Source organism: Pelobates fuscus, chromosome 2 (genome assembly GCF_036172605.1).
Source record: "Pelobates fuscus isolate aPelFus1 chromosome 2, aPelFus1.pri, whole genome shotgun sequence".
NCBI lineage: Eukaryota > Metazoa > Chordata > Amphibia > Anura > Pelobatidae > Pelobates > Pelobates fuscus.
The window spans coordinates 80,433,748-80,452,964 of NC_086318.1; positions in this window are offsets into that span (position 1 = coordinate 80,433,748).

The following is a 19,217-nucleotide window of genomic DNA, read 5'->3' on the forward strand; positions in this document are numbered from 1 at the left end:
GCTGAGACTGACAAATAGGTAGATCAGGGGCAGAGCCAACACAATTTAAACACAGCCCTGGCCAATCAGCATCCCCTCATAGAGATTAATTGAATCAATGAATCTCTATAAGGAAAGTTCAGTGTCTGCATGCAGAGGGAGGAGACACTGAATGTTTGGATGCATTTTAGGCAGCCATGACCAAGGAAGGATCTCTAACAGCTATCTGAGCAGTGGCCAGTGAAATTATCACTAGGCTATAATGTAAAAACTGCATTTTCTCTGAAAATACATTGTTTACAACAAAAAGCCTGGAGGTAATGATTCTGCTCACCAGAACAAATTCAAACATATGTAGTTGTTCTGGTGACAATTGATGTAGATTAATTTAGAAATAAACAAATATGTTTAAAAATCTATCTGTTCCTGTCCAAATCTGAGATGATTAAATTGCGTATACGCAGAAGTAAATTCACACTGACACACGGAGTTCAGGTTAAAATAACTTCGAGAAAATTTAATGGCATCTGATTAAAAGCGGGCTCGCAGACCCTTATAAGAGCGAAATTACATCATCATTGATTATCGAGATATCAGTAAATAAACATCATTAATTGGATTAAATGTTAAGTGGCTATGTCAATGTCCACCCATCAATATTATTAATTGGCTCAAGAACTAAGTGGTTAGCTAGGTGTCCTCCCACCGGGAGGTGGTATTGTTCTGGACACGGGTGTGGACAGATGGCTCAAGCGCCATCTTACCCAGCACGAGGCTTACTCGGTGGGAAGGGGGGCTTGAGCGTCATTTTGGGTAGTTAGTGATGTCAGACTCGTGGTCAGGTGCAGGGTTCTTTTTATGAATAGAACATTTCATTAGGCCAGCTTCTCATGGCCTTGGTTATACTTTGTTGCATGTTACAGGAGATTCAATAATTCCGGGGTTAGTCATGTCTTTCTAGAAAATACAGTCTCTATTCATTACACTAAATGCTGTTAGGAAATTCTGTCATGTAATGTAGTTTAAAATGGAGGATCTGTCAGGTAATGTGGGTTAAAATGGAGTTAGTGCAGAAATATTCAACACAGGTTCAATACAGGTTTTTAATAATTCTACATCAGTACCCCCTATGAAATGTTAGATTCTAAAAAGATAAACTTTATTTGTTAATATCAGAAGACGTGTTAGCCCAAAGGCACAGAAACCCCGTGGCCGCTAGCTAGGTGTTAATGCAAAGTGCAATTCTGTCCCTTAGTCTGACCCTAGTAGGCTAACTCATCCGTCAGCATGGCTCTCGGATGCTTCACTCCCATGGGTGGCCCACGGTGGCTTGTCCACCACTTCTCCACACGGGAGACTTTACCCATTACAGACGGATGCTGTCCCTAAGCTGGTCCCTACCTAGAACTCTTGCACTTTATCAATAAAAGGGATAGTTTGCAGCGGTATACAGGGTGAGTTGAGATCTTGAAAATCTTGGTCATCAACTGCCAGATGTGCAAAAGTTGGTGTTGCTTGGTCTACAGTCTTCTGTAGGAATTTTCTCAGACAAGGGAGGACACAACAAACGAGAAGAGCAAAGATAAAAAGAGAAATTAGTATTGCCATACCAATATGCATTAAAGCTTTTTGCCATCCTGTCATCCAACCAAACCATCTTTCCCAGGGATCTTTTATCCCAGAATTTTTTTATTTTTTTAATTCTTTATTTTTGTAGTGCTTTGCAAATTTCACATATAAACACAGACAGTGCAAAGGTTTCACAAAAGTATTCACTGATAGAGTACATGACATGTCTGAGTAAATGCACTTTTTTGTTTTTTATAATATCAAGGTTATCATGCTTAGGCCTACATAGGGTAGGGTAAATGATGTTAGGTAGCTAATCACAGGTCAAACATGCTAAGAGAGGAGTATTAAGACTTATGCAGGCTTAAGTAATGCAAGAGGGAATAAGTTGCTTAGAATCCAAAGATAAAATCATACAGCATGGTATAAGCTTGTACATGGAAGCTAAACTAAGATATGAACTGGAGGTAAGTATCGGAGCCTTGCTGCCAACAGTGACAATGTCCCTCGAGATGTGTAGTGTGGGGACAGGACTACATGTCCATTGAATTAATTCTTGTTAGCCTATGCCCATTGGATATACATATCTGTCCAGCATAGATGTGCCTTGCCAGGGGGCGACATGTTCGCTTGACGAGGAGATGTCTGCCACTGATAGCGTGAGGGACGGCTCAGAGGTGGCTATGGCGGTCACTTGATGCGGGTTAGGGCAGATCCTGGTATAATTCCACGGCAGCAGCGGTCAGGGCATCGGTAGCTTGGGCGGTGTGCCCAGCTTACAAGTGGCAGCTCTGCTGTGTTTTCGGCTGTGGTATATGCTGCCTGTAATCCTGCGGACGGAGCTGCTTGAAGGGAGGCAGCGTTGGTAGCGTCGCCGCCATTTTGGCGTCCTGGCGTGGATTGCACTGTGTCCTGCAGGCTCGATGGGCCAACGTTGGGGGTAATTTCCTCCAGTGTGGACCGGGATAACCCCCCCGGTCCATGGGGGGGGGAGCAGGACCCGCGGGACGCATCACTGGGCTGCTTCACGGCTGCCAGGTTCCAAAACAGGACGGCGGCCGTCCGCCCCGTTCTACCCCCACATGGGCTGCAGGCCCCGAAGCCTCACATCACCCTCTGGGGCTGCTAGACTCCCGATCTCGGGGACCACAGTGGCACCGGCAACTACCTGGACACGGGAGGTACTTGGCTCCGGGGCAGGCTGTAAAGTTGGTATTATCCTCGAAATAGGCCAAATCCCGCCGGAGCCCCTCCAGCCTGCGACCGGTCAGCATGGCGGTCGGGCCCCGCCCCCCCCAGAATTTCTTTTTAACTCTTCAGAGAGCTCATTTAATTTTTCTATGGCTAAGGTGACTTTACCATTAGGGCCTGTGTTTTCTGGGATGTAAGTACAACATGTCATGGTGTCGGGCAAAATTTTACATACACCCCCTTTTTCAGCTAGAATCATGTCTAAGGCCATTCTATTCTGGAAGGACATTTGGGATGTAGCCTGCAGCTGTTCGGCTAATCCCTGGAGGGCATCCCTGGTGTAGTTAACAAAGCGTTGTTGGTTGTAATAAATGTAATTTATCCAATTCAAATTCTTGTTTGCAGTAACTATGGTAAAAAGTGATTCAAATCCTGCAGCAACTTCATCTCTTGCTTTAAATTCATTGGGCACCCCCCTAGGCACCCCAATGGCATCAATGTAAATGTGAGGGTCAAAACTGCCTTTTACTGGGGCTTCACGCTTAACCTTGGTTGGTGTGTGTTTGGACTCATGTGTGTCAGGGTGTGTGTCAGAGATAATATGTATAGGCATGATGGCTTTAGCCAGAGTACACTCCCCCCACCATTCCTTGTCCATCCTGGATCTTAGCTGTAAATCCCCACACAACCAGTAAATATCCCCCAATGACCTAGTATGGAATTGCAGAAGGTTCATGGAGACAGTTCTGTAGGTGGCACAATACCCTTTGGAGAAGTTACCCAAGAATTTACCAATTCCATCATAATTAGCATAACAAGTGTAGTTACCTTTATAAACTGTAACACCATCTGGGGGTTTGACATCCTTGGTTAAGAGAGGATATTCCACTGTCCATGCTTTGCAGAGGGACCTATTGAAATTGTAGTGGTAGGCAAAAAGACTCAAAACACATTCTTCTATATCTACTGGCAAGGTTAAAGGTACGGTGCCGAGGTGAGGCCGGGCACCACCACACACATAGCATGCGGTTCTGTTATGTTTGTTGGCATTATATTTCATCCATTCCAACCATAGATTAACATCATTAAAACCTGTTTCAGCGGCCATGGTATCTTCAAAGGTGGGGTTTGCAATGGCCATCGTGTCTTTAAAGGACTGGATGTGTGGTTTTAATGGATTTGAGACCATATGGGTGGCCCCTTGCCACTCTGGAGAGTGGCACATATCTTTAAGGTAGAAGTGCCCTAACTTGAACCTTTCTTCCAATACATTCCCATTACATACTGATCTGCATCTGTTGGACTGGGATGCTCAATATTTAGGATTAATTTCATGGGTGTGCCTCCTCCAGGCTTCCTTAGGGTCATTCTTTGGAGGAGGGATCTACCATGATCATCTACTTTAGATAAGTCACTTTTTGGTTTGTAACCCCAGGCAGGCCCGGCATTCCATCCCGCCGCCCCCCAATGGTTACAATTGTGCCCCCATTGTTTGTCAACTACACAAACATAGGGGTCCTTTGAATGAGGGATATCTCTATAGATATTTTGAATTTGTGACGTAGGGAATGGGCAATCTACAATGTCACAGTAATCAAAAGTGTAAGTAGCCACACGGGTACATGAGGAATTGTACCAGAAGGTATACCCACTGGCATCTTTGGTGATGGCTACTTGCTGGGCCTTAATTAAGCTAATTAAGGAGAGGATGTACCATAAGTACATGGCTGTGCGGTATCTGCTTCCTCTGGGGCAGGAGTCTTCTTGCAATGGGAAGCGTGGATCCAATGTGGCCTGCCGGCCAATTTGACGGAGGTTGCAGTGATCAGGAGAACTTGTAATGGCCCGTCAAATCTTGGTTCCAGGGTGTGTTTCCGCACAAATTTCTTGACTAGAACCCAATCTCCAGGAAGCAGGTTGTGGGTACCCATATCAGATTCGGGATCTGGAATTGAAGAGAAAACTTGGGCATGTATTTTGTTCAAGGCATTTGCAAGTTCAGTTACATAATCTACTAAAACATCAGTTTGAAGCTGCAACTGTTGCGGGTAATAACAACCTAGTCTGGGTGCAGTCCCAAATAGAATCTCATATGGGGATAGTGAGTGCTTCCCTCTAGGTGTGTGCCTAACACTGAATAAAGCTACTGACAAGCTTTCTGGCCAAGGCATCTTTGTTTCTTGTGACATTTTTAACATTCTGGCTTTTAGGGTGCCATTCATGCGTTCCACTTTGCCACTACTTTGTGGGTGGTAAGGGGTTATGAAAAGCTAGGGTCACTCCCAAAGCATTCCATATTTCTTTAGTCACTGTAGCTGTAAAGGCTGGGCCTTGGTCACTCTCAATGACTTCTGGAAGTCCAAATCTACATACAATATCTGCAAGTAGACGTTTTGCTGTTGTCTTGGCAGTGATATTAGCCACTGGGTAGGCTTCTGGCCAGCCTGAGAACATGTCCACTATTACTAGTGCATACTCATGGGGCCCACTCTTGGGCATTTGTATGTGATCAATCTGAATTCTCTGGAATGGGTACATGGGCTTAGCCAGGTGTTTCAGGGGCACCTTAGTTGGTTTTCCTGGGTTGCATTTTGCACAAATGACACAGGCCCTACAGAAGCTGTTGATCAATGTTGTGATTCCAGGTGCTTCATAATACTTTTGTATGAAGGCGGCCATTAAGTCTTTTGACAGATGTGCAGGTCCATGTGCCCATTGGACAACTGCTGGATATAAATTCTTAGGAAGGCAGAATCTAAAGTTGTTGTAATATACTCCATCCTTTAGGACTGCTCCTTTCTTCTTCCACTTCTGTATTTCTTCGGGGGTAGTTGTAGCTTGCTGTTCCCGTAAGATTCTTAGGTCAGTAGGAAGGGTCTGCAAGGCAAAAATAGGAATTTCTTCATGTCCGGACACTGCTTCATCCACTTCCTGCAATTTCCTTGCCGCTTGCTTAGCAGCCTGATCAGCCAAGTGGTTGCCCTTTGCTTCATCTGTATCCAACTTCCCATGTGCCTTCACTTTCAAGATGGCCACTTCTTCAGGGAGTAGGAGGGCATCCATTAGCTCCTTGATTGCAGAGCTGTGTTTGACTGGTGTACCGGCAGTGGTAAGAAATCCTCTTGTCTTCCAAATTAGGCCGAAGTCATGTGCCACACCCAGAGCGTATCTTGAATCTGTGTAGATGTTGGCACGTTTTCCTTCGGAGATTTTGCATGCTGAAGTCAGGGCTTGCAATTCAGCTTCTTGTGCAGACATTGCTGGTGGTAAAGATGACGATTTGATAACTTCATCTGTTGTGGTTACGGCATATCCTGTGTGGTATTTTCCTTCTTCATCAGCATACCTTGAACCGTCCACAAACAGAGTGAAATCAGGATTTGTTAATGGATTCTCATGCACAGTTGGTAAGTGTATTGTCTCCATTTTCATCTGTTCAAAACAGTCATGAGGTGTCTCTGGGTCATAATCATTCACTATGACCAGATCTTAAAATTCAGTTTCCAGGAAGTGGCGTGGCCATGCTTCAAGATGGTCAGTTGTTGGGTATTTGACAATGCCATTTTCCTGTAGCTGTGATTCATCCATGGTGGCCCATAATTTTGCCATGGGCCCAAGATCATTCCATGATTTTGTTTTCAACTTGGTGACAGGGACATGTGGAATGGCAGTATCCCAATGACGGTACAAGTATTTGAGTTCTGAAGGTAATTGAATCAAGGCCATGCTGTTGCCTTCAGAGTCACAGTAGAAGTCTTGGGCAGTGAGTTTCACCTCCACTAGGTGATACAGCTCATCTTCGTAGCAAGGCTCAGGAGTGCTGTTTGGCTTATACCACATGGTACAGAAGGCATATCCTGGTCCCTCGCAGAGAGGAGCTTGTCCATCATGAAAGGATAAATCAGGATGCAGTTTCTTAATGGTACCAGTAAGAAGGTAGATGTAGGTTTCATCCATGATAAACCCATAGTGGATACCTCCCTCAGGTAGTGGGAGAAGAGTGGACGGATTGAGAACTTGACATCTTTGTATGGTAATGTTGTCAGGTAACAGGAGGTGACATTGGAGGCGTAGGTGTCTTGCAGGAGACACATGCTTGAGTTGTACTTGGTTGATGATGGCAGAAATGTCATGAGGGGCCAAGACAACTAGAGGGTGGCCAAGGACCAGGTCTGCAGTTCTTTCAATGAGTTCTCTTGCTGCAAAAACGGCCCTGAGGCAAGAAGGGGTACCTCTGGCCACGATATCCAGCTGGCAGGAGAAAAATCCAATAGGCCTTTGACGGCCTCTTAAGTCATTTGTTTGGGTAAGGACTCCTGTAGCATGGCCTTGTCTTTCAGAGACAAACAATTTGAAGGGTTTGGTATAGTCTGGTAGGCCTAGAGCAGGAGCAGATGCAATGGCACGTTTTAGTGTATTGAATTTATCCAGTGCTTCATTGGTCAGGCAGAATGGGTCTGACTTGAGTGCATCATAGAGTGGTTGCATGAGCAGAGAGGCTTCTGGGATCCATGCTCGGCAATAGGAAATGAGGCCTAAGAAGGCATGTAGAGATTTAGAAGTCCTTGGAGGTGGAATGTCCAGTACTGCTCTGACTCGGTCATGGGTGAGATGTCTGGTACCTTGAGATAGACAATGTCCAAGGAAGATTACTGTAGGTTGACAGAATTGCAGCTTGAGAAGTGAAGCTTTGCATCCTTGTTCTGCTAAATAGCAAAGGAGACTAATTGAACATTCTTCAGTTTTAGGTATGTCATCTCCACAGAGCAGTAAATCATCCACATACTGGAGCAGGACAACTTTTGGATGGTCTGCTTGCCATGGATCAAGGATAGAGCACATGGCCTTTGCAAACTGACTTGGGGAGTTTTGTGCCCCTTGGGGCATGACAGTCCATGTGTACTGTTGCATTTCATGTGTGAAAGCGAACAGGTATTGGCAAATTGGATCCAGTGGTACACTGAAGAAGGCATTGGCCAGATCAATGACTGTGAAGTATTTTGCTGAAGGTGGGACCCCAGAGAGCAGAGTGTGTGGGTTAGGCACAATAGGGGTGTCCAGGACTGTTGCTTCATTGACTGCACGGAGATCCTGAACCATTCTGTACTTCTCTGGTTCACCTTTTGGAGTTTTCTTCTTCACAGGAAATAATGGGGTGTTGCATTTGGATTCACATTTCACGAGAGCACCTTTCTCCAAGAGTGCTTTGATTTGAATTGAAATAGCTGCAGCTTGAGCTGGTTTTAAAGGATAGTGTGGTTTTCTTGGCAACTTTGCTCCTGGAATGAGCTTTACCACCACAGGTGGAACCTTTAGGTGACCTATGTCCTCTGGGCCTGAGGACCATAGTTTTGCAGGTACCTTTGTCTTGAGTGAATCTGGGAAATTGGACCTCTGTTCCTTTGCTTCCTCATGGGGTTTTTCTAAATGCAGCATCAGAGGCAGGGAGCACAAGGCTGAGGTGTCTGATACAGATAGAGGGGTAGATAGTTCTACCTGTCCATCTGGAGTGAAGATGATAGATGCCTGCAGGTGTGAGAGGACATCAGCGCCTAACAGGTTAATTGGGCATGTGGAGGATACCACAAAACGAGCAAGCAAGCTAGGGTAGTTGCCAACTCGTAATGGAGTTGTTAAGGGATTGTGTCTTGGTTGGCCATCCACTCCTACACAAGAGACATCGATATTTGACAGAAATGATGGGTCTGGCAGGTCTTGTTCTCGTAGAACACTTCGGGCTGCACCTGTGTCAACAAGAAATGTAGTAGGTTGTCCTTCAATTGGTAGAGTCACAGTGACAAGTGGCCCCCCTTTATCCCCTGAAGACACTGCCATGACAGGGGTTAATGACACAGGCTTGCCAGTTTCCTAATCATCAGGTTCCTCAACTATTGGAACTGTTTTTGAGGCTTTGGGGCTAGGGGCAGGCTTGGACATCTTTTTTGGTTCAGGGCAGTCAATTTTGAAATGTCCTTTAGCTTTGCAATTGAAGCAATATCCATCCTCGGGTTTGGTGCCTTTAGGGACAGGTCCGGTGCGGGACACCATGAGAGGAGCTGAATTGGGCCTTCTAGGAGTCTGGGCAGATTCCAGACCCCTAGCAACTAAGAGTAAGGTATCCAGAGGGACTACCTTATATTCAGGGCGTGCAGCAATGATTCCCTTGCGTATGGAGTCTTTAACACCTTGGACAAATGCACCAGACAGCATTTGAGAATGGATCTTGTCTGTAAGATCAAATCCCAAATCTGTAAACAATTGAAACAGTCTTGCATGAAACCTTTCCACTGATTCTCCTTTGTCTTGCACAATATCAGTAAGGCCAGCAGCCTGATCTGCAAGTTTGTCCTTAGCCCATTCTTTTAGCTGGTTACAAAAAGTTACTCCGGAGGGGTAATCAATGTCACTTATTAGCAGATCTGTACTGAGTCTTTCTTTTGAATCTGAACTATTCCTCGGTAAAAAGGCATAGGTTGCTTTTCTGGGTCAGGAAGTGATTTCATCAGGGCACTAGCCTGAGTAGGATTAAAAGCTACATATTTAGGAGGGGCCCGATCCCCCCGGCCCGTATGTCCGAAAGGATCACCGAGGGAACGGCGGGGCGGGGGCCCCGTGGCGTCCTGTGAGCCCTGGGATCCCTCCTCATACTCATCTTCATCTGTGACCTGGACCCCTCTGATTAATGGGGCCATTTGAGGTGTCAGAACCGGGGGAAATGAGGGAATCCCAGAAGCTGGAGTGGCCAGTGGATTATGAGCTTGGGGTGAGTAATCACAGGGAAGTACCGGCATTAGGGGTGCTGGATGACTGGGGGCCGCCATATTGGAGGCGTGAAAGGAAGCTGCGTTAGGGTTAAGGGAAGAAGTGGCGGCCATGTTGGATGTGGGCACATCCGGGGCAGACTGTGCCGGACTGGGCATGACCGGGGTCTGGGGAGTGGCTTGGGAAAGGAAGTAGGCTTGGTTTGGATAGGGCAGGGCCAAGGGGTAAGGGAAGGGGTAGGGCCAAGACAACTGGGTAGGGTTTTGGACGGAACCTGGGGAGGGTGGGTCAGTTGGGCAGGGATTAGGAAAGGAGGTGGGACATCCGGGATACGGATATGAAACTGGGGTGGGAACCTGGGCTGTGGGAGGAGTGGGAAGGGGAGAGAGCGGAGAGGGATTAGCAGAGGCAGGTGTAGTAGGAGGAGCCGGAGCGTGTGTAGTAGGATTGACAGTAGCAAGAGAGGAGGGGTTGGTGAACTGGGTGGATGCAGACGGGAGGGTAGGATTATTGACGGAGAGAGAGTGTAGAGAAGGAATGGCGGATGAAATGCTTGGATTAGGCAGAGAAGGTAGTGCAGGGATGGATGAGGATGATGGGAATGTTAGGGATGATGATGGGGAAAATAATGATCCATCAGAATTCAGGACCGGACAAACAGGGGAAATGATGGGATGGGCGTTGGGAGGGTTGGGAGTGGGGAACATGGTCAGCTGGCTGTCACTTATTGCTGACTGAACCTTGGGGATGGACATCCCCTGGGCGCCATTTTGGGGCGCTGGCTGAGGGAATGCCCCAGCAACACAATTATTATGATACACAAACAGTTTTACACCTTTGTGATCTATTTCTTCCTCAACCCAACCTTCCTGCTGAATAGCCTTCGCTACTCTGTACCATGCTTCAGCAGTACGTAATAAATCATTATCTGTAAGCTTGCCTTTCTTCTCTGTCAGTAATCTACGCCAGCTTTCTGGCTGTAATCTACCACATGAAGGCACAGCAATTTTACACACTTTAGCAATCTTTTCAACCCCTTTAACCATTTCCTCACCCTCTCTATCTTCAACGAGATCGCACGCTAACCAGCCCTTACCGGGCTTACTCAAACCCTGTCCCATATCCCCCTATAAAAGGCGTCCCAGATATAGGGAAAGGAAAATGAAACAGAACGTCTACAATGCTCGACTGCCACTCAGGAAGGGTGGGTCCCCCCAAGTGCGTCTTCCCAAAACGTAGACTAGTCACTAATCCCGCCTAGGAGCGAGGTGAGAAGTGTGTGACCAATCACTTCTCTCACAAGAGAAATAGGAGTGGATAGTGTAAATAATACAGGAAGTAGAGTAAAAGTAAAAGTAAAGTGAAATTTAGAGACAGACACAGGAGTTTGAATGACTCCCAATTAAACAAAAACAACAATTCAATTTAAATACATTGCATGCATCACAGTTCAAATAAAATCAACAGTAATCCCTTTCCTTTACTCATGTGACCAAAGTCACCTCCCTCAACCTCGTAGTGTCCCCGCTCGGAGAACAACTTTCGTAAGTTTCACTACCAGCGGCCAAGGATAACAACTGACACCGGCCCGAAATCCATATGCCTCCCTCGTTACAGCAGTCCACTAAGTGTGGCCACCACTATCCTCACCCTCGTAGCGCCCCTATGAACCCACTCATAAGTCTCACTACCCCGTGGTGATGGAGACAGCAATGCCTGCCCGAATCCACGCACCACAAATAAAAATTGGAATGCCACCAGCCTCAGCGCTTGAAGCTGGAGGGTACCACCTCTCTGCAAGCAGAGCTATGTGCACAATGAGGCTAGCTAGGCTATCAAAGTGACACCATGGGTAATCCCCAGGAAGCAATGAGTCTACACCCCCTCCACAGATTCCCCCAACCTCTTTTTCCTTACTGCTGCAGCTACCCAGCACCTAAAAGAGGTAAACAGGCAAAGAAGATCCCCAGGAAAACTTCCACAGTTCCACCCCCCTTTTTCCCTACAGCCACAGCCACGTGGCTCCTAAAAGGGGTAAACAGGCAACAGAGGACCCCCAGGCAAACACCACAGGTCCACCCCCCTTTATCCCAAAAGGGGCACACAGACAAACACTCCACCCGGGCACTTAAGTTAAACAAGCCAGTACAAACACTCCCAGGCAACAGATAGACTAAATGCAGGTAAACAGGTGGGTAACAACAAGACACCGGGCAAGATATTACCTGTCTTTGATGTCCTCCCGGTAGCAGTCACAGACACGTGGACGTGTCAATCAAAGGGGCTGGAACATACCGGATAAACTCTGCAGTAGTCTCTACCGTGTACAGGGAGGTGATTAATCTCCTTTCCTTCCCCCCGGATTCCTCCGTCCAACAGCGTCTTCCTTAGGACGGCTTACCGGCCAGAGGCCATAGCCCGGTGCCCCACGTTCTGGGTGCCATATTGATGTAGATTAATTTAGAAATAAACAAATATGTTTAAATGTCTATCTGTTCCTGTCCAAATCTGAGATGATTAAATTGCGTATACGCAGAAGTAAATTCACACTGACACACGGAGTTCAGGTTAAAATAACTTCGAGAAAATTTAATGGCATCTGATTAAAAGCGGGCTCGCAGACCCTTATAAGAGCGAAATTACATCATCATTGATTATCGAGATATCAGTAAATAAACATCATTAATTGGATTAAATGTTAAGTGGCTATGTCAATGTCCACCCATCAATATTATTAATTGGCTCAAGAACTAAGTGGTTAGCTAGGTGTCCTCCCACCGGGAGGTGGTATTGTTCTGGACACGGGTGTGGACAGATGGCTCAAGCGCCATCTTACCCAGCACGAGGCTTACTCGGTGAGCGTCATTTTGGGTAGTTAGTGATGTCAGACTCGTGGTCAGGTGCAGGGTTCTTTTTATGAATAGAACATTTCATTAGGCCAGCTTCTCATGGCCTTGGCTATGGCCTTGGTTATACTTTGTTGCATGTTACAGGAGATTCAATAATTCCGGGGTTAGTCATGTCTTTCTAGAAAATACAGTCTCTATTCATTACACTAAATGCTGTTAGGAAATTCTGTCATGTAATGTAGTTTAAAATGGAGGATCTGTCAGGTAATGTGGGTTAAAATGGAGTTAGTGCAGAAATATTCAACACAGGTTCAATACAGGTTTTTAATAATTCTACATCACTATAGTGTCCCTATAAACTTTTTGCAAGCTTAGTAGTGATATCTGCTAGCATCCTGTTGGTTGGACAGAAGTCAAAGACCATGACACCTTAATTGACTACTAATCAGATGGATTCCAGGAAGAGCTGGTGCACTCTAATTGTTCCACAAAACATGTACTGGTTCATATTGACATCGATTGCCCATTCCTCTAAGCAACTGCATCAGGTACAAATGTTCTTGTGTAGTTAGATCTAAAGCTATGTTTTTAGCTTCACACGAAGACAAAGCTACTGTGTTTCTTATATGCAATGAGTGGATCCTTCTCTGTAAAACTAAAGCAGAATCCAGGCATGCTTCTTTTTTCATTCACATCAAAGGCCCAATCAGCATAATTGAATGCTTCCAGCTTTAAGTCTTGATTACACTTCTTGTTGCATAACTAATATTCAATTATATGATTCAAAAATATTATCTCATATTTAGTTGGAACCAAATGTTTTTCCATTTGTTCTGACAAATGTTGTCGTAGTTTACTAACAAAACTTAAATTTGGTCTTGTGCAGGTAATTGCAATAGTAAATTGCCTATTAATTCCAGATATTTCCTTGTATCCACAGCATTACTGTGATTATTATGATCTACCCTATGCTCACATGACGTTGATCTGGGTTTACAGTCTGGCTTACCTAACTTTTTCAGAATATTCAATATGTACTATATATGTTCTGGCTCATCTTTACCAGACCAACAGTTTGTTCTAAGTCAACATCTTGAAAACGTATAAATCTTCCAAAGTCTTTCAATTTGAAGTTTTCTTTTCCATCCTTGAGTATTCTTTCACTACTTCTTTCAATAATTAGATCATCTACCCATACTATCAGTGTTACTCCATCCTGCTTGACTTACACGGAAAATGTTGGAATTCCAACTGGAAAGGTAATTCTAATATTTACTAAATATTTACTAAAGCCAATTTGTCGGAATTTGTTCAGGCTGAGCGGAATTTGTTCAACAATTGCCCAGATGCATTCGTGTCCGGATTGAAATCAGTGCTTTTTACATCTAAACCTATACAAAGTTTAGATTTCGGACTATCTATAATGCAATCATTTTAAAGAAAAATGGATCCAAATGGATCTGACAGAATACTTGTTAGCAAATTATTATTTACTGTATTTTATAGGGGGGGTGGCGGGGGGGCGGGGGAGCACTCACCCTTTATTGCCAAAGACACTTTGCACCATAACCAACTATAACAAGCTGGAGTTGTTATGGAGTTCAGAGAGTGAACTTAAAAAAAAGCTCTTTTTAGGTGAAATTGACCTATAAAAAAACAGTGAGTTACGGTCTCTGAATGGATCTTCTATTTGCTTCAAGATTTCAATAACTTTTTCCATGTGGTAGAGGTAAAAAAACAAATGATCAAAACATGTTCCCCCTCAATTTAAGTGTATTGCTTCCTTTTATTACATAGCTAAATTACATCCCAGTCTCAACATCTGAACTTCTCCACTTCCCGCTTCTGATTTAGAAAGATTTTTATTTTCACATACCTGAAGTATGTGACGTAACATTTTTGGGCTGGGCAGATAAAGGAGAATTAAGTGGCTCTGAGATATAGTCTCTGCTGTGTACCTCCCTAGTCCCCGCCTACAGGAGAGGTCCCGTCACCTCTTCAGTAAAGAACCCATTATAGCTGGTTACAATTAAATAGTACAACCCACCATAACTATATCAATAGGAGTCCAAAACAGAGCGATATTGTCACCATAAAGGCACAGCCTCTCATAAATACAAGTTCCACAAAAGGACATTATAACAAAATCATTAAACACAATACGGTTTATATAGTTCCCAATGTAAAGCATATCAATAAGCAAAGATAATCAAAAACTCATTAAAATATATACAAAAAAAGAAGTATAGGTTTGATCTATCACTCATAAGTGTACAATACATAATGAAGAACAGCTAGAAAAACTGCATATTGTATTCATAGAAAATAAACATAATAAGTCACACTGGTAATTCAGTTAACCCCTTAAGTACAGAGCTTCGGAAGCTGGTCTTTCACTTTATGACAACTGCATTTTTTGCATTTTTTGCTGTTTGCGTTCAACTGCAATTTGCATTTGACTAATTTATTGCACCGACGCATATTATATACCGTTTTTTAAAGGACAGAAAGGGCTTTAAGTTTATGTAACACACATATATATACTTATTTATTGTAAAAAAAAAATACGGAAAAATGCAAAAAAAATGAAAAAAATTGTTTTTTTTACAGTTTTTGCAATAATAATGTGTGCACAATTAGTGCAGGTTAAGGAAAGTAATTAAAAATAAATTAATTTAGTTGTTCTGATTTACAGAATATATAATGTGTCTGATTTTAAGTTTTTTTTGGTAGTTACAGGTCTCAAAGCACAAGGAGTAAAATAAACTTTTAATGTGGAGCGATTTTAGAATTTGGTATCTTTGTCTTGTAAGCTTAATAGCCATAAAAGAAAACAAAATTGCCACACAAAAGTATATATTTATATAAAGTAGACACCACAGGCTATTTACCTAATGTTGTTTTGACACTTTCTACGTAGCCATTTCACCGCCAACCTCTGCTAAATATTGGAGTAAAATTGTGTTTTTTGGGGGTTTTGGCACACAAACTTATAACAAAGAACTTCTCATGTGTATTTTGTAAAGTTGGTGTGTGCTATTCCTGTACAAAGTTTTATTTTGTGTTCAGTTACATCTGCTGAGTAAAATGACACCCCGTTTGTATGTCTTTGGCACTATTTTGTGAAGCTACAGTGCCATATAGGAGACCTTTCCTTTTCAGTATTCACAGTCGAATTTTGAGAAACAGATTTAATGAGCCTATGCTTCCATTTGGGGTATTATAGTAGTTTGACTGTTCAAAAAAAACCCCACAAAGGCCTACCATTTGTAAAAGTAGACACTCCAGGGTATCTCATAAGGTGCATATTGTGCCTTAACATGTCCCCATTTTTTCACCAATATATGCCAAAATATGTGGTAAAAAATTATTTTGGGCATTTTTTACATACGGATTGCATTTTTGCTGGGCATTTTGTATATTTCATATGTGCCACTAAGTTCAAACCCCCCAAATTATGCTCAGCTAAGTCTTCTGAGTAAAAGGACACCCCCATTGTATGTCTTTGGCACTATTTCGTGAAGCTACAGTGCCATACAGGAGACCTGTCCTTTTAAGTATTCACAGTCAAATTTTGAGAGACGGATTTAATGAGCCTATGCTTCCATTTGGGGTATTATAACAGTTTGACTGTTCAAAAAAAAAAAAAACAAAGGCCTACAATTTGTAAAAGTAGACACTCCAGGGTATATCATAAGGTGCATATTGTGCCTTAGCATGCCCCCATTTTTTCACCAATATATGCCAAAGTATGTGGTAAAAAATTATTTTGGGCATTTGTTTTACATACGGATTGCATTTTTGCTGGGCATTTTGTATATTTCATATGTGCCACTAAGTTCAAAACCCCCAAATTATGCTCTGCTAAGTCTTCTGAGTAAAAAGACATCCCCAATGAATGTCTTTGGCACTATTTTGTGAAGCTACAGTGCCATATAGGAGACCAAGCCATATAATTTTTTACAGAACTTTGAATTTTGACGCTGGGCCTATGTGCAATTTCCAAGCATCTTTGCAGGTTTTAAATTCAAACTACCCCACAAAGGCCTACCATTTCTTAAAGTAGACACCCCAGGGTATTTAAAAAAAAAGAATTAACCCTCAGGGGTTAAAAAAAAAAAAATAAGATCATAGTAAAATGTAATCACTGCCAATTGATCACTGTAATCAGTGATCAATTGGCAGGGAAGGGGTTAATTTTTTATTAAAATGGGTAAAGGGGGGTGGGATTTTAATTTAACTTTATTTATTTTTTTTACAGGGGGCAGGATCAGGACTGATCCGGCTCCCTGCACTTCACAGTGAACCCAGAAGTGCAGGGAGGCGGACGTGAGTATACACAGTACATGTGCCCGCTCTGACATGCTGTCAGAGCGGGCACATGTACTGGGGCAGCACTATCCGGTGCTCCCGGTCTGCCTCTAATGCAGAGGCAGACCGGAGCACCATTAACCCCGCGATCGCCGCGATTGCGGCGATCTGAGGTTAATTTTACCGCGTGACGGACGAGGTCCGTCACTCGTCATTAAGGCAATCCCCCCGTCACTCGTCCTTAAGGGGTTAACTCTAAAGTCCCACTCTAAAGAAAACAAAGGTTTTTGCAAACAGTAGCTCCGTCTACCATACAAACGAATGGAAAAAGGATCATATTATTATTCAAGCTAGTGGCTAGATAAGAGGTGCAAAAGAAAAGCCCTCATTGAGACCCTTAGGAAGAAGGGTCTTCAACTTATATATCCAGAAACACTCTCGCTATAAGAAAGCTGTCATAGTCGCCTCTTCTTTCCCACATACTTTAAGTTGCAATCGCAGATGAGTAGATGCAGTAATTGTACAGGATTGTTTCCCTTCACTGTCAGTCACGCTTTAGAATCATGTTTAATAAACATACAAGCCTAAGATCTCCTGCACCCCATGGTCCCCACCAAGTGATTCATTAATCAGGTTCTGGTTATAAAAGGTCTTGGTTGAAAATTACTTGGCATCAACAAATCTCTAAGATTTCTACCCTTTCATAGATCACTATTAAATTAATTGCATTCAAGATTATTTAGTGGGGGAGGAGGGCGACTTCCAAGTAAGTCCTTCCTATCGACCTCCAATGCTCCACTCTACGTTCTCTTAAGGCACTTATTGGGATAGCCTTTCTGCCTGAATTGTTCTTTCAGGATTTTTTGCTTTGTTCTTAAAATCCTTGATGTTACTACAGTTTCTACTTACCCTGAGGTATTGGCCAGTTGGTATGCCCTGCCTGTCAGGGTCTTACCTGAGTTGGGAGTCTGTAGTGCAGATATGTTGCTCACCCTTGCAAATAGCCACAGGCCAAGGTGGTCAGGTAAGAATTCACCTGGCCTGTGGGTCTGTGCATGGGGGCTGTGCAGGATGAGGTTCCAAGTCGCAGGACAGGCAAGGACTCAAACAGCAGGATTGTCAAGGGATAGCCGAGGTCAAAGAATGCCAGAGGACAGGAACAACGAGGAGTAGCCGAAGTCAAGGGATGCCAGAGGTCAGAGTAAACGTAGTCAGAAGCTGGGGTCAATAATAAGTAGAAGATCAAACGACAGGAACACTGGTACGGAACACACTACAGGATCAAAGACTTGATCCAGATCACAGGGCGAGGCTGAGTTTATATACCCTCCTGATGTCTGATCAGGGTCAGGTGAAGCACAGCCATGGTCAAGGTACAGCCCCCAGTGTTGTAGACATGCTAGGATGAACAGGACCGGAATGACTTGTAGATAAATAAAGCTGCTGTGGCTCAGAGGTAGGAAACAGGGCCAGGACTGCAGAGTTTCCTGGTTCAAATCCCCTGTTGGGAACTCCTGGGATGACCACGTCTGGCCGTCTGTCACGGTGATAACTGTGACACTGCCTCAGTGATCTGGGGTGAAAACTATCCCATCTCAGGCTATTGTATTCTAAAGAGAGTAGTTTGAATTGTTCTTTGATCGGTAATAGAAATTGTAGTGTCCATAAAATGTAAAAATGAACCCTCAAACTCTCAGGTAAACTTCAAATTCTGCCCATTCAGAACAGAAATTATTTTGTTAAAGTCCTCGACTACTGTTCACACAACCAACCTTTTCTATTAACCTTGTCCAAAAAGAAGGACTTACTAAAGTAAATTGTTTTTCCTTTTTCGCTCTTAATTACCTTTTGTATGTTTGAACTCCAGGGTAATTTCTCTAAAGTATTTTAATATATTTCAGATTGGAATGAACAAATGTTGTATATGTAGACTTAGGAGTATATCCCACACTGTATTGGAATGCAATGTAAACTCAGTTGTACCTAGAGTGCCTCTACCCAATCAGATCTCTTTCCATTACGCTCAGGTTGCTCTGCACAGTGTTTGAAGTCCTCCAGAGGGTCAATGTGTCCAAGTCCACTGTGTCCACAGGTCTGCAATAATTAAATCTGTAAAATTAATTGATGAGGGTGCATGATAAAGTAAGCTATATTCCATGTGAATGTTTAATTTTATAAAAAAAAATCAACATTCAGTAAAATTAAGTCAATATCCCTTCACCGCACATGTTATATCCATGTCCTTGGCCAGTGTTGGCACATTAACCTATCTTAAAGCACTAAAATGCAGATTGGATAGGTGAATGCCATTAACTTGTGTTATTATCAACATTTTATCTTTTAACCCCTTAAGGACCAAACTTCTGGAATAAATGGGAATCATGACATGTCACACATGTCATGTGTCCTTAAGGGGTTAAATACATAATTGGCCATTTCATGTGTAATAGGACCTCTATTTGTGACCAATTTATTTTGACCTTAGATATTTTTATGAACCAATGGAGAGATTTGTTCCAGATATCTCTGCACAATGCACACTCCCACCATATATGT